The sequence below is a fragment of the Vulpes vulpes genome, chromosome 1 (assembly GCF_048418805.1).
Source record: "Vulpes vulpes isolate BD-2025 chromosome 1, VulVul3, whole genome shotgun sequence".
Classification (NCBI taxonomy): domain Eukaryota; kingdom Metazoa; phylum Chordata; class Mammalia; order Carnivora; family Canidae; genus Vulpes; species Vulpes vulpes.
The window spans coordinates 52435229-52449909 of record NC_132780.1 but is presented as its reverse complement, the minus strand read 5'-3'; the positions used below and the strand labels follow the sequence as shown (position 1 = coordinate 52449909).

At 48.2% G+C, this 14681-nt stretch overlaps 1 protein-coding gene across 20 annotated transcripts in view; it reads right to left on the bottom strand.

Annotated features, from left to right (window-relative positions):
- Positions 1–13103, bottom strand: part of EPB41L2 (erythrocyte membrane protein band 4.1 like 2) — a 194893-nt gene extending 181790 nt beyond the window's left edge. For 18 of the 20 annotated variants that reach the window (XR_012002662.1, XR_012002666.1, XM_072764362.1 and 15 more), the window contains exon 1: positions 12968–13103. The gene's annotated coding sequence lies outside the window, so the exon portion shown is untranslated. Of the gene's footprint in view, positions 1–11011; positions 11056–12967 lie in introns of those variants that run through there. The other 2 variants (XM_072764252.1, XM_072764402.1) reach the window with 2 other exon arrangements.
- Between the last annotated feature and the right edge of the window lie 1578 nt (positions 13104–14681).

Sequence of the window (14681 nt, the reverse complement as noted above, 5' to 3'; positions counted from 1 at the left end):
ACATCAGCTTGCTAGGCTTCCCTACGAGTGTCCCTGGCGTCTGTCCATCCATCCCGTCAGCAGTCCCCATCGGGTCATAATAAAAATCACTGGCAAGAAATATCTTAGATGACCAAGATTAAAATTTCAGTAATAATCACCACCACAGAGTTCTCGCAAATGAACAGCATACTCCCAAAACTGCCATGGGGATACCATGAAAGCTTTAGCCAATGTTCTGCCCAAGCCCGTCTGTGTCGCTCCTCTACACAAAGGCCCTGGGAGCGACCCTCTGCGGGGCCCAAGGGCCCAGCCAGACACCGTATACGGATCCGGACTTAATTCAGGGCGCCTGACCCATTTAAGAGAAGGACACAGGAAGCAACCTCATTTCCCCAGTGTCACACCCAGCAACTGGTTGAAGCGGGACTTGGGGCTGCAACAATATCCTTTCCACCCTCTGCTCCTTTCAGGAAAAAAGGAAGGGAGATAAACTATCAGGTACCTGGTTGCTTAAAATTCCCATCCCCAAGGACCCGGGACAAACTCCCCCAAGCCTGTCTCCAGGGGACAGCTCAGGGACAGCGGAGCTCTGACACCCCTGACGGCACGAGGCAAAACTCCCAATGGTCAGCGGCACCTGGAACCTCCAACCTGGGCAGCCACCCTGCGACCTGTCACGCTGCAGATGGACGCGACGTCCCACTTATAAAGCAGCGACAGAGAGCAAGGCAGGCGGCAGCCACCCCTGCCCAGATCGGTGCTCGCCTCCCTCCTGCCCAGCTCCCCAGAGAGGGACCGGGCCTGGAACCCCCCCAACTGCCGTCCAACTTCTGAATGAAACTGCCCCTCACTCTTCCGACAGGTAACCCAGGACAGTACCTACCTCACGGGGTTACTGCAAGGGGACAACGAACAAACTAAGCAACAGAACAGTACTGGACACGGACGAAGTACTCGAGGAATGTGACCGTTATTACCAATACTTTCTAATTCACCATGTGATACCTTTACAAAGAAAATACACTACGATTCAATAAAGCACAGATTAAAATAATTCAGTATATAATGACCTCCCAAAGAAAACATACTAAACTATATTTTAATTTAAAGTAAAAATCAGGGATCCCTGGGTGGCACAGCAGTCTACCGCCTGCCTTTGGCCCAGGGCGCGATCCTGGAGACCCGGGATCGAATCCCACATCGGGCTCCCGGTACATGGAGCCTGCTTCTCCCTCTGCCTATGTCTCTGCCTCTCTCTCTCTCTCTCTCTCTCTCTCTCTCTCTGTGACTATCATAAATAAAATAAAATAAAATAAATAAGAATAAAGTAAAAATCAGGGGTGCCTGTGTGGCTCCATCCATTATCTTGATCTTGGCTCAGGTCATGATCTCAGGGTCATGAAATCGAGCCACTCGTTGGGCTCCGTGCTGGGCATGGAGCCTGCTTAAGACTCTCTCTCCCCCTCTGCCTCTCCTTGCTCATGCACTCTTTCTCTCTCTAAAAATGAATGAATGAATGAATGGAATTTAATAAATAAATAAAAGTAAAACTTAAAATAAACTACCTCTCACATAAAAATCCTGCCTTTAGGGGCACCTGGGTGGCTCAGTCGGTTAGGTGTCTCTTCAGCTCTGGGGTCCTGGGATCAAGCCCCACATCGGGCTCCTTGCTCAGCAGGGAGCCTGCTTCTCCCGCTCCCCCCGTCACTTGTGCTCTCTGTTGCTATTTCTGTGTCTCTCTCCCTCAAATAAAATAAAATCTTTTCCAAAAATTCTGCCTTTATTAATTGGGAAACACATTTCAACTATTAAGTGATTGTCAGCTTCAACTATAATGCCAACTTTTTGATTTATAAACTAACATATGACCAATGTTTGAAGCATGCACTTTCCCCTCTATAAAACCAGACAGACCATACACATGGCAGGTTGATCTGATTTTACAGTAACTGTATAGTCCCATTAAAATCCAGTCAGCTGAAAAAAAAATGTTTCGCTTGGTCTACTTCCAACATATTGCCAACAAAACCATGCTAAGCAAAAGAAGAATGAAAGAGAGAAAGGGAGTGTGGGAGGGAAGGAAGGAGAAAAAAGGAAAATCGGAAATCATTAAAGCCTTTAAAGTCATTAAGGTAAATGTAGGAGCAATGGGGAAAAAAACATACAGAACAGCAACAGTACCTTGAGAATATACTAGACTCTGAAGATCAGCTCTGATTTGGTTTAGAAAGTATTATGTTTTTTTAGCACTGGCTAGAGCATTTCCTACGTCCACAAGCTACGTTTAGATGAAACTTTCTCTGATTAAAACCACAGTCAGAAATTTATTCCAAAAACATGACCTAAGTCGCAAATGAACTCATCTCTGTGACTCTACACAAGCAGTAATGGACATCAATTTTATTTTGGAGACTAGAATGCACGTGCCAAAAAGAAGGGGCAGGAGGAAATATCTATATACAAATGAAATTATATGATGTCTAGAATTTGCTTCATAATCATCCTCGGAGGAGGGTAGTGTCAGGAGTGGAAGGGAAGTGTTGATGAGACACGACTGCTATGTCCTGGTAATTATCAAAGCTGGGTGAGGGTACCCAGGGTTCACTACACTAGTGTTCTCTCTACTTCTGAATGTATCTTCAACTTCCCGTAATAAAAAGTTTTAAAAGAGACACTCTTCTGTAACTAATGATGGTATATTCCTTCTGCCAAAAAGCGTTTCAATAAATAGATGCATTAAAAACATGACTTTAAAAAAATCCAACAACAACAAAAAAAGGTCCCGGAAAAAAGGCCACGTTATCTCTCACTGCTATCGTGTGGGCTGCACGGAGCGAGCAACACAGAGATCATAGATCCATAAAATGCTCTAAAATCTACCCTTGAGTCTTTCCATTTAAGCTTGCGGCACAGGGACGAAAGTGAACTGGCCCCAGCTAGGAGAAAAGCTAGAGGCACATCTGCACGACACATGCTGCCCACATCTACGGCTCCTCGCCAGGGAGCTGCAAAGTTAAGAATATCTGCAACATACCTTTATTTTCCTGCTGCAGGTGGGGGAGGGAGAGGGACAAATGTATCCATATTCTCATATGTGTGTAACTTAAAGCAGACAATCTTGGCATTACAGAAATTAAGACACAGGCTTTACTGATGTTGATTTTAATGGCTGAGATCCAAAAACAGTTCTGGTTACAAGCTTATGGATAAACTCTTGATTCCTCTGTCAGTAGACAGACCCAACTCATTTCTTGACATTTTAACCTTTCCCATACACAATTTGTATTCATTTTATTAAGAAAAATGAGTTTTCCTTTCTCCCTTTAAGAGAAGTGGATTAAAGAAAACTTTTCAAGGGAGGTGTTCACTTAGCAGCTTTCCTACCAGAGTCCAAGAGCAATTAAACAGAGCATACTGGGGAAAAGGGAAAGATTATCATGGTGCAAGTGGGCTCCCAGAATGAAGGCTGAATGTGCACCGCCATCTAGCAGATGACCCTGCCACACTAGCTTTTCAAATCTTAGTGAAGGCATTTGGCACCGTTTCCTAATAATCCCATAGGACTTCTACTTCCTTGTTTTTCCAACAGTATCTCAAAACGTTGACACATTTATTGAACTATTTTTGGAAGACCCAGCTCTGTCTACCTTCAGGGCTCAAGATACAAATAGATGAGAGCTACAGGACAGATCTCTAGCTACAGAACTTGGCAGGCTTCCTGTGTTCTCCAAGAAAAATTCAATTGGCAACTCCATCAGCAGCAGAGGAGCAAAGAGCAGAGGGGACAACTGGACACAAGCAGGCCTTGGCTGTGCCTGACGCTCCCTTAGGAAACCAAATGACTCTGGTAGTTTAACCTCTTCCTGACCCGCTTTTATCTGTTGGACACACGGTATGAAATGTATTTTAAGAATCAAATGAGAAAAGCGATTTACTTTGAAAAGATTAAAACGAAACTTTGCAAATTAAAACCATATTTAATAGAAAAGAAAACCATGAGAAGTCTAAGCTGCAATCACCACATAATGGTTTTTATGCTGTTATCTACTAGGAGAAAGAAAAAAAATCCATTAATGACCTTGATAGAAAATGATATTTTCGGGATGCCTGGATGGCTCAGCGGTTCAGCATCTGCCTTCGGCTCAGAGCGTGATCCCGGGGCCCCAGGATAGAGTCCCACATCGGGCTCCCTGCATGGAGCCTGCTTCTCCCTCTGCCTGTGTCTCTGCCTCTCTCTGTGTCTCTCATGAATAAATAAAAATTTCAACAAAAAAATGATATTTTGAACATATGCACCATTTCTCAAAGTTCACTCACATAACAACTTTATATTTTTTGCCAAATCCAAACACTGTCACTGTATTTTTTACTTTATATTTAACCTTTAAATCAAGTTACAAAAATACCTACTTCATTTTAGCCTTATACTATGTTAATACCAATGAAATCATAGGTTTGAGGCACTTGTCTATGTTTCTGATGTACACTGACATGTATATTTAACCAGTAAGAGAGAAAGATTCATCTGTGTACCACCTTAACTCATTTTAACACACACCACACTTTGGGAAAATATATCCTGGTCTACTGCCTGCAACATCTTCTACACTAAGGAACAGAGTATTTGAATTTATAAATCTGTAAAACCCACCAAAGAGTTTAACCTACACTAACCACACGCACGTATGAGTCTTTGGGTCTTTGGGAGCTTCCTCGGACCTCACAGCCAATACCTTATCAGAACCCCATTTCTGTTGCCCTAAACTCCATACAAAAAAAAATCCCTAGTATGTATATCTTCATGAGTGTAATTCCCATTCCCTATTCATGCCCTAGTAACCAAATTTTTTACCCTAAAAGTATTTAACAGAATCCACAGGAGTTCAGAGTTTCCTCTAATCACAGAATCAATATTCAAAGAATATTTAATATATGTGTATGCAAACCACATATCAGTCTGAAGATAAATGAAGGTATTCAGGACGCTCTAAAATAAGGTTGCCATTTCTGAAACATAGTCACAAACTTTTACTGTGTATTTTTAAATCTAATTCAAGTATGTACTGTAAGATTTATAAGCATCTGTACTGAACTAATCCATGAAACTATCACAAGAAAAAAAATAATACATTTGCCGAAGTCTTCCTAGGAAGCAGCACCTTTCCATTCAGACATATCAGTCGTCAACTCCCACCCACCCCAGATGTTGGCTCAATCACCTGACTTTCTCTCTCTTCACATGTATATATACACATATCTATGATATATACATATGTTATATACACGATATTATATTTACATTATATATTTTTATATATATAAAAATACATATATAAAGTTCAACTCAGTATCTGGCATAAAAAAAAGGACCATTTTACTATGGCTGCAGTCCTTACCAAACTGTGACTACCACAGTAATCTTGGGGATTTTATTTTTATCAATTCAAAACCCTAAATCAGTGGACTGAACATGAGTTAATTTCTGCTCCCTCCCAAAACCACACTAAAATGACAGTAAGGAAAAATTTTTTTAACGGGGAGGGACAAAAAAAAAAGAAAAAAGGAGGGGACAGGCCAGCAGATGAGATATATCAACAGAATTTTAGAAGATGGAAAACAGATGTACAAAGTAACTGACTTAGCAAAGCAGAGGAAGCCAAAGCTGAATCCCTGTTCTGGTGGAGGCCTCCAAGAAGCAAACTGAGCCCTGGGAGAGGCCCCAGGAGCCTAGGAAGTGGAGGTTCCAGAGGCCACAGAGTGCAAGGGGAGAGACAGAGCTGAAAACAGCACATGGAGCACTCCTGAAACTCTTCCTTCTCCCTCCCTCTCTCTGAACTTTGCAGCCAAAAGACAAGAGGTTCATTCTCTAGAGCAGTTGAAGGAAGTCTCCAGGCTGAGGGAATCCAGACACAGAGGGCAGATGTGGGGGGAACACAGAAAACAAGGAAGCCCTACTACTCAGGCAACATGTATTCATCAAGCGCAAAATAGACAAAAATATTTGCCTTCTTGCAGTCTATACCGAGGTGATAATAATACATACTACGAAAGAAAAGAAAGAAAGAGAGAAAAGAAAAGAAAGAAAGATTGAAGGCATACTAGGGTTTTAGGTGTGCAAGCAGGGTTGTAGTTTCAAATAAATGATCATGGGAAACAAAGATCTGAAGGAGTTAAGGGAGTAAGCTATGCAGGTATCTGCTGGAAGAACATTCCAGAGGGGAAGCAAGTGCAAAGGGCCATAAGTAGAGTAAGACTGGAGACACTACACACATGGAAAAACCAAGGACATTACCAGAAAGAAAATTCAGTGACCAAGGAGCAGCATTGAAAACAGGAAAACAAACAAACAAAAAAAGGTTAGAAGAGAGGTTAGAAGAGGTTAGAAGAAAGCAAAAACCAAACAAAAAAATAAAGGGATGGTATGAGAGGAAAAATAAAAAAAAACACTAATAAAATTGGAGAGTCAATCTAGAAAATTTAATCCAAATAACAGAAGTTTTGGAAACACCAGAGAACACAGAGGGAGAAATTATCACAGAGGAAGATTTCAGGAAGACACGAGTTTCCAACCTGGAAGAGCCCACTGAGCAAGTGCCCAGCACAATGAGTGAAAAACCTCCCATACCCAAGGCACACCATCATGAAATTTCAAAACACCAAGTTCAAAGAGAAAATCCTAAAAACTCCTAAGAAGAGCAAACCAGCCACACCCACTTAGGCAAACATTAAGAGTTGCAGGGCTCCTGCCCACCAGCACTGGCAAGCCAGATCACAACAGAATCATGCCAGAAAAAGTCAAAAGACTAAGTAGTCACTAAGTTGGAATTCTATACCCAGCCAAACTATAAAAGCATTCACCATAAGAGCACAAAAAGGCATTTCAGGGGCACCTGGCTGGCTCAGTCAGTAGTGCATGCAACTCTTGATCTGAGGGTCATGAGTTCAAGCCCCACAGTGGGCATGGAGCCTACTTGGGGAAAAAAATGCATTTAAGAGTGGAAAAAAGCTGCTTCAAGACATGCAAGGTTTCAAAAAATTCACCTTCCATTGGCACTTTCTTGGAAATTTCTGGAGGATATAGTTAAAGTAAGAGTTAATAAAGAGACAGAGAGCCCAGTAACCTGGGAGCCCAGAAAGAAAGGCAAAGGGAATTCCCAGAATACAGCTGCACAGGAGCCCCAGAAGTAAACCAGTCCAGCAGGATGGAGGTTTCCTAACCTCAAAAATAAGAACTGAACTAAAACAGCAGTTTTTAATCTTCTGTTTCCCAAAATACTTTCCAAAACACTGCTCCCAAAAATCTCTCTCCAATACTCAGACACACGCACACACGTGCACACGTGCACACAAGCGCACACTTTATTAAAGTCTCAGCCTGGGAAGCCCGGGTGGCTCGGTGGTTGAGCGTCTGCCTTTGGCTTGGGGCATGATCCCGGGGTCCTAGGAGCTCCCTGCATGGAGCCTGCTTCCCCCTCTGCCTATGTTTCTGCCTCTCTCTGTGTCTCTCATGAATAAATAAATAAAATATTTTAAAAATAATAAATAAATAAAGTCTCAGCCAGTTCACAAACCACACTGGGCAGTACTTTCTCACTCATCCCGCTCTACTTCAAGCATGTCTACACTAAATAATCTCCATGCTCCTTTCTGGTCCTCTAGGTGAATGAATCTAAAGGTGTGGCCTGTCTGGACAAAAAGAAAAAGAACCTAGGAATTATGGCAAAGTGCAAATTACATTTTAATTTAATGTCTTTGAGATAGTGGGATGTGTGTTTATACTGGTAGAAACCCAAAAATATGACTAAACTCAGCACACTTGTTATCATGGTGTTAGTTCCAGCTCAACAGGAGGTCTAGAAACCTGAACTCAGGGCTTACAAAAGGTGATAGGTGGTAATCAGACCTATATGAAAAATTTCCAAAATCACAATTTTCCTGGGGCTCCTGGGGGGCTCAGTCGGTCAGGTGTCCGACTCTTGGTTCCAGCTCAGGCCATGATCTCTGGGTCATGCAATCGAGCCCTGCATCAGGCTCCGTGCTCAGTGTGGACTGTGCCTGAGACTCTCTCTGTGCCTCTGCCTCTGCCCCTCTCCCTGCTCATGCTCTCTGTCTTGTAAAATAAATACATAAAATCCTTTTTAAAAAAAAATCACAGTCCACAGTCATCTTGGAATAAGGCAATCAAAAGGTACCATTCATCAGTCTTTTTGTATCTGGCAATTTCTTTCAAAGAGGTTCACAGTGAGGCCATAAAAAGAGCAAAGCAAGAGGAAACTGGCTTTTCAGTTTCGAAAAGCTTTAGTTTAGATACAATGACCCTCCCTACCTGGTCTAGACAAGATCATACGGAGGGGCAGACAAATCACCGTGGAGCCCTTTCCACACCCTCTCCTTCTTAACCTAGAAAGTACGGAAACCGTCCCCATGACCCTGAAGTTAGTCACATGCGCAAAATGTTAACGTGGCTACCTGAAACAAAACCTTACTGAAGGTATTTCTCAGAGCGAATAAAAAGAGCATTCTTATTCCTCACACATATTCCAATTACTATAAAGATAATTTAGGAGGCAACCTACAGACATGTAGACCTTCATGGCTCTAATATGCTAAATTGAAAAAATACTAATACTCAGGGCAGTATCCATGAAATGAAATTATAATTCCATTTTAAAAGTACTTGAGAATATGAAGTTAGCCCAATATCGATCTTTAGGGGGAAAAAATCCAGAAGCAGTATATAACCTTATCCAAACGGTAAGTGACATCACTTTAAAAATGAGAAAACTGAGGTATGCCTGGGTGGCTGTCAGCTAAACATCTGCCTTCAGCTCAGGTCATGATTTTGGGGTCCTGGGATCGAGCCCAGGGCAGGATCCTTGCTCAACTCTCCCTCTGCCCCTTCACCCAACTTGCACTAAGTAAAAAAAAATTTTTAATGAGAAAATTGAGAAAACCACTGAAATTCTCATTAAAACAAATACTATCCCAAACACTGAGTATTGAGAAAAATGATACATCAAAAGTATCTATCCTTCTAGACATGAAAAACACATCTCTAAGAAACCCACAGGGATGTCAATCCAACCACAAAGCGAGAGAAAACAAAATCCACCAGCAAGAAAAGCAAATCCCCTCTATGACATATGGCCTACATGACCCATATGGCCTACGTGACACAGCTACATGAACTACCACTAGGTTCTACGCCAACTCCAACTTTCAAAGAATCTTCACAAAAAGCACCCCTAAAATATTCTATAAAAGTTCAATGAATAGATTTGTCAAATGAGTTAAGCACAATGTTATAGATCACTTTACATGCCAAATATATATCCACATCCACGTAAATACATTTGCTCTCATACAAAATGCACACACGAACTTTACAGAAAACCGTTAAAAAGCACTGGTCACCACCGCCAGCTACCTCTAGCTATGAGGACGACCGCCCGCTCCCCTTTCTGCCTTCCCTGTAATCGCCCCACGACTCTACTACTTGCACCTGAGGCCATGCTCCTGCAGCTCCCAAGCGGCCACAACCCCATCTGAGACTTGGGGGGGGGGGCACACCAGCGATGGCCTCCCCCCCGATTAGGGGGCTGCTTCGGGCCGAAGCATGGCATTCCCACAGGATGCTCTGTCTGGAATCTGGGGGGGTTCCTGTACAAATCTTCTATGAACTCCGACCCCCGAGGAGTCTGCAAATGTCTGAGTGTCAGGGCGGAGGGCAAGGGCTGCGCGTCCATTCGCTGAGTGGAAAGGGCAGCCCTTGAGGATTCTATGAACGCGCAGGGACTCAGGGCCGAAGCCAGCAGAAACCCTGACGTCCAGCTTTTAACTCTGTAAGGGTACCTGGGGGGCACCTGGGGGGTACTCAGGGGTTAGTACAGTAATTCTGAATCTGAAAAAGCAAACAGGGCCACTGGAAATGTTTCTAAATAAAGGTGGGGCGGGGGAGGTAGGCACATTTCCTTTGTTTTCTCCAAGTAAAAACAAGAGATTTTAGAAATGCAAATTTTGACTCTCAGCGGTATCCGCACAAACTACTATATTGTCTTATAAAAATATGAGCAAAGCTTACGCTCCCAAAAAGTCCACACACAGCTTTCAAAAAGACTACTTTGGTTCAAAAAACAAAGACAAATGCCCATAGCTTCCTGTGGAAACAGAAACAAAGTCAAATCTTCAAAAATATTTAGCATTCTACTAAATAAAATACAAACCCCACATTCCTAAATAAAACGGCAAAGATAAAACCCCTTGTAGTTCTCTGGCCACAGTAATATGAGATTGGTGATTCAGAGCAAAACCTGATGTTAAACATAACTATACTATATTACTAATTACAGAGTAATTTTACCAATAAATATTTTGGTTGAGGACTGCTTTGTCATCTTTGCAAGTATTTTTAGTTGAAAGCAAATGGCTGGGTAGTACACATGGACATGGTTATGATTTTTAAAAATCTATTTTTAAAATCTGGTGACTGGATAGGTCTTCTAAACTCGATTCTTTGGACCCGGTAATTTGGAAAGGGTAAACCACAGGAACGCTACGTTAGGAAGGAAGGACGCCGCCGGCTCATCAACTCAGAGCAGCACAGGGTACACTGGAAGGTGCGGAGCGCTCACGACCTAGTGACCACCGGCCCGAGAGCCACCAACACAGGCACATACGTAACTGTCCTCAAAGCCAGCTCTCGAAATACAGTAAGAATTCCCTGAATTTCCGTGTTTTACGTTTGCGGTTATTTTTGGTGGGCCTCCGTTCGGGTCCATCCCCTAAATCTGAAAATCTGCTTCTTCCTACTTGGAATTAAATTTCTGATTTTAACGTACATACCACCCGCATACCTACCCAATCTAATAATACATACCCAGTTGAAATATTCCGTAACAGTTAAATTTTTTTACATAAGTTAGCAATGATTTCACTAAAATTGTAACTTTGGTATTACTTTTAATTATTTTAAGCAATCCCCACCCAAGTTAGATACCAAGATATTCCGTGGGGAGCTCAACACACCCACCTGTTTCCTCCTCCGCAGCGTCTCTGCACAGGTGCTCTAACTACTTGGGCTGGAGGTGAAAGATGAGCAACAGCTTAGGACTCGGGCTTTCTTAAGGAAGTGTGTTTTGAAAGGAAAGAAACTGTCCCCTCGGGTCAGTGCACGTGAGCAGCCTCTGGTTCTAGGCAGTCCTCCTGCACACAAGACCACTACCAGCGGGAAGTCTGCCCAGGGAGTGGGGAAGGCAGACTAGGACCAGAGGCGCCCTAAATCCACCCCATTGTTCCCACAAGCTCCAAAGAGGAGATATCTGAGGTTTGAGGTGGTTCTCAATCTGAATCACAGGACTGGCCACCGCTGACAGGTGACACTGCCTCGTTCTTTGCAAACTGTGTCCATAGATGGAGGAAGCTGGGTGGCCCGCGTCACACCCCAAGATTGCCCGCAGCACCAGAACAGGGGCAGCGCCCTGGTCTCCCAGGGAACCTGCTCAGGGCCTGGGAGTCCTACATCCCCGCCCCTGCAGCCAAAAAGATGACTCAGTTTCCCTCAAGTGCTAAACCCAAGGTGAAATGAGATAGAAAGCCAAACTACACTGCGAATTCTCTCACTGTATTATAGACAGAGGACACAGAAATAATGCGTTCCGGTGGGAGAAGAAAACCTTGGGGGGGGGGGGGAGCTGAAGAATATGGACGAATAAAGGGAAGACTCTTGGAGTCATTAAAAATATGAAAAAGCTTATGTAACAGTAAAAAGAACAAGACTGCTGGCACGACGACATGCAAAAGACATTTTGGAGGCAAGAAGTTCAAGAAACAGGAAAGGACGGGATTCAAAAAAAAAAGAAAAAAAGCACATTTACTGCTCCGATCTGTTCACCTTCCCTCCGTCTTAGAAGCAGCGGCCGCGGTGGAAGCGACGAGGAACGGGTGGATGGAAGGATCCGCAAATTAGCGGGGGGGCCCCGGAGGCCGTGCCGCAGAGTAACCGGCCTGGGCGGCAGCTCCTCTGGCCTCTCCGCAACCCTGGCCGCCGAGGAGCGGCGCCCCCGGACCCCACCCGGCACCCCCGGACCCTGCACCGCGCACTCTGCACCCCGCACTCGCACCCCCGGGCCTCAGACCGCGCACCCTGCACCCCGCACCCTGCACCGTGCACTTGCACCCCCGGACCTCGCACCCCGCACCCTGCACCCCGCACTCGCACCCCCGGACCCCGCACTTGCACCCTCGGACCCCTCACCCGCCCCTCGCAGCGGCCCCGCGGGCGGACCCGCAGTGAGCGCAGAGGCCCGGGCGCTGGGGGCCGCCCCCGACCTCCGGGACCGCAACAGGGCGCGAGGGGGCGGGGGACGGGGCGGGACGGGGCGCGCGTGGGGCGGCGGGACGGCGCGCGTGGGGCCCCTCGCCCAGCCCCGGCACCGCCCACGCGCGCGGCGGTCCCCAGCCGCCCCCCTGCCGCCCCTCACCCCCGCGCCCAGCTCCGCGCGGGTATCCGCTCGGGCCCGCGGCCGGCGCCCGGGATGCAGCGGGATTCCTCCGCCGGCCTCCCCGCGGGCCCGGGACGCGCCGCCCCAAACCCCGGCACCTCGGGGCCCGCGCGGCTCACCGGCGCCCCGCCCCTCCCGGCGCCGCCCCGACGTGGCCCCGACCCCGGGGAGGGAGAGGCGGGCGGGGGACGCGGGACCCGGGCCTCGAGGCGGGAGGCAGCAGTCCCGGGGCCGCCGCCCTCCCCCCGGGGCGCCGTCCCGCCGCCGCTTCCTGCCCGGCTCTGCGCCCCGGCCGCGGCCTCGGGGACACTCCGGGCGGCCCGCGCTCCGCGGGGACCAGCCGCTCCGCCCGGACCCCGGGACCTCGGGACCCCCGGGACCCCTGACCCTCCCCCCAGGCCCCCAGCCCCGCGGCGCCCCCAGGACTCCGACCCCCGGCCCCCGCCCGCAGCCCCGCAGCCCCGCAGCCCCGCGAGCCGCCTCACCGCGCTCCGCGCCGCCGGGGCTCGCTCCCGCGGGGCCGCTCCCGCTCCAGCCGCAGCCTCGGGGCCGCCGCGCCGCCTCCTCCGCCGCCGCGTTTCAAATTGAAATTCCCTGGCTCCGGCCGTCAGAGCCCCGGCGCCCGCCCCGCCCCTCGCGGCGGAAGCCCCGCCTGCGCCCCCCGGACGCGCCCCCAGCGCGGAAACCCCCCGGCCGCGCCACGCCCCGGCCACGCCTCGGCCACGCCCCTCCGGCCGCGCCACGCCCCCGTGGCCACGCCCCCTGACCGCGCCACGCCCGGCCACGGCCCGCTGGTCACGCCCACTTCGGCCGCGCCACGCCCCTATGGTCACGCCCCCCTTCGGCCACGCCCCCGGGGCGGGGCTTGCCGCGGGATTCGCCGCACCGGCCGCCCGGCACCCGCGGCTGCAAGGATGCGCTCCCCGACAGCGAACTCCGCCCGTAAATCCCGTTTCACCAACTTTGCAAACTGCTTTCCTCGGACTGCGCGAGGCCTAAGCCGTCACTGAGCCCATGGACGCGGGCACAGGGCTCGCGGGTCCCTTTCCGCGGAGCCCGGGGAAGAGCTTTTCCGCGGGGAGCAGAAGGCCCGGGGGGGGGGGGGGGGGGGGGGGCGCGTCTCCCGCGGCCCAGGGCGTGACCCCGGGTCCCGGCATCCGGTCCGCGTCCGGCTCCTCCCTCGCTCGGCCTGGGTCTCTGCCTCTCTCTGCCTCTCATGAATAAATACATAAAAATGTTTTCAAAAGAAAGAAAAAAGAAAAGGAACTATTTATTCTTCCTGCGGCAGGGGCTGGGGGGCTTGGGGAAACCCCACAGAGGAGGGACTTTCACACCGAACCCAAAGCGTGAGTAGGCTTCCTCCAGGCAGCACCCTGGGAGCCCAGATTGCAGAGCAGGACAAGGCTGAGGATGCTGCAGACCTAAGGCTGTGAAAGACACACGATACCTCCCGGGGCCCTGCTGCTTTTCTTTTATAAAATTGCACCACTTTTTCTCAGATTCTACTGATTTCATCTTTTCTGAACGTTGGCGCATCAAGAGGGAGGCGCAGGGCAGGCCTCCAGGGTGTGCCAGCCGCGCACCTCTCGTTCTTGCTCCCTCCCTTAGCGAGGGCTTTAATGACGCTGCCTGGGCCAAAGTCCTCTTTTCTTTGCCAAACATAATCTTTTCTAAAACTAACAGTGTCGCATGGAAGCTCAGTTACAGTCTCCTGGGGCCTGGTGCTTGTAGTCGACAAAGCTCCTTCATGTATCTTATCATTTGATCCTCCCAATAACCGTTGGGAAAGGGCAGGGCAAGTATTAACCCCAGCACATCAAAGAAAATTAAGTCGGGAAGACACACTGTTTTCTAAAGACCTGCTGGTAAGCAATAAAGGTAATAATAGCCGGGTGGCCTGGGTGGCTCAGTCGGTGAAGCACCTGTGTTTGGCCCAGGTCATGATCCCAGAGTCCGGGGATCAAGGCCCCATTCGGTCTCCTTGCTGAGCGAGGGGTCTGCTTCCCCCTCCGTCTGGTGTCCCCCCTGCTTGTGTCCTCTCCCTCTCTGATGAATAAATAAATAAAATCTTTTTAAAAATAATACTAGTAGTCGCTAACACCTATTGCATGTTCCACGTACTAGATGCTGTTCTAAGCCCCTGACGTATGTGAACTCACCCGATCCTGCGTGCGCTGAGCACCCCGCTGGCCTTAATCA